Genomic DNA, 1,916 nt, shown 5'->3' with positions numbered 1-1,916 from the left:
TGTGTGTGTGTGTGTGTGTGTCTCCATAGCAAGAGAAATGGTTTTCAACTCGTTACTAATTTTAGAAATGATGCTGGCTTTGGTTACTTACCATCTGTCTTTCTTCAATGTTTGTAGCCTGTAATCCACAAGAACAACACATACATTATTTACTGCTCTCAACCAAAGACTACTCTAGAGTAGTCCTTAATATAGCATCTTATTGTGTAGCTTTCTCCACTGACTTGAAACATTCTTTCCTAGAAAATGGTTCATAGACTCAGGATGCTATAATACTTACAAAGCCTTCATAGGACCAAGGGTCTCTCCTCCCACTGATGCCCAACAAGGCCATCCTCTGCCATGCGGCTGGAGCCATGGGTCCTTCCAGGTGTACTCCTTGGTTGGTGGTTTAGTCCCTGGGAACGGGGGGAAAGGGGGATAACATTTGAAATGTAAATAAAGAAACTATCCAAGGGGGAAAAAAGGAGAGAAATCCCTTACAACGTTGAAAAAAAATTCAAGATTATCAATATTCCTCTTCAAAGTTATAGTAGCAACAGTTGTTGAGTGGAGTGGTTGTGGCTAGAAGAGATGGCTTCAGGTAATGCAGAAAGAAATACTGTTATCATGAATATTAACTCTGTGCTAGAATTGGCTTATTAGTGATGCAGCTGTTTTCAAGTAACCCAAATTCCCATAAAACTTCACCCAATGAACAATGCTTCACCATGCTAGCTGTTAGTGAATAATTTATTTGGTTGCCCCTGGATGCTCTATCTAGATTAAAAGATATTTTTTCAATTTTGCCCCAAGTAAAATTAAATGAGCTCTATACCTTAAGTTTACTGCATGGAATATTAAAACCATTCTATGAGATTTAATTCATATTCTCCAGTATACACACCAGTTATAAAATTATTGTGTTAATTGCAAGGTTTTTTGTTCCTTCTGAATTATTTGTAATCATTTCTGACCACAAACTGTAAAAGGAAATGGAGGCATTTGAAACCCACAGAGAATGCAGGAAAGTATTGCTGACTGTGCTTGACCCTTATGCATCTGGGCTTCTCTGAAATGATGAAAAAAGAAAACTTCAAAAGACAAGCAGTGTTCCCCCTAGGCATGTCTACATGTAAAGTTCATATGAGGGTAGATGAAACTCAGCTGGGCAACCCCTCTGTGCTCTGGAGCAACAATGTAAATGTCATTATCTGAGTTGTGAGGGTCAAAGCACTGCTCGAGGTTCCAGCCTGTAAGAGATCACGCCCCTGGCTGGGTCATAGAGAGGGCAAGGTCCTCAGAGTTTCTGGTTGGTACAAAGAATATGGAGTGAACTAAGGACACTACATTGTAAAATTTATTGTTTTTATTTTTTTCACTACCAGTTCTTTTTTTGGCATTAATGTAAGAGTTTGCTTTCTTTGTATTTGAGTTCTGTGGATTGTCAAGTTAAAACTTTCTCATATCTTTTTTCCATATTTACTGCTTATTGCTATTCTTAATTTTTTTTGGTTTCTTCTCTTTTAAATCATTCAATGATTGAATAATTGATATATTGGATAGCATCATTGTTTGTTTAACAAACAAAAAAATTAATGTTATGTCTTATAAATAATGCCAAGTAATTGAATGATTGGCCCAGAAGTACCTTATCAAATCAAATCAGCCTGTAAGGGAACATGCTACTGACTGGGTGATGTAGAGAACAAGATTCTCAGATTTTCTTGGTTGGTACAAAAAATATGGAGTGAACTAAAAATGCTATATAGTAATATAGGGTTTCTAATGTTATTAGTTTGATCTTTAGTTCAAATGATAATTGAAAATTACTGCCAATAAATTTTATTGATTTGTGATACATCTGCTCTTCTAAGGATAAAGTGGTATATTATATTTAAAACTTTTTAGGTTTAATAATTCTGTAATGTTAGTAG

This window comes from Mus caroli, chromosome 6, assembly GCF_900094665.2.
Source record: "Mus caroli chromosome 6, CAROLI_EIJ_v1.1, whole genome shotgun sequence".
Lineage (NCBI taxonomy): Eukaryota > Metazoa > Chordata > Mammalia > Rodentia > Muridae > Mus > Mus caroli.
Note: the sequence above shows the minus strand (reverse complement) of the source record.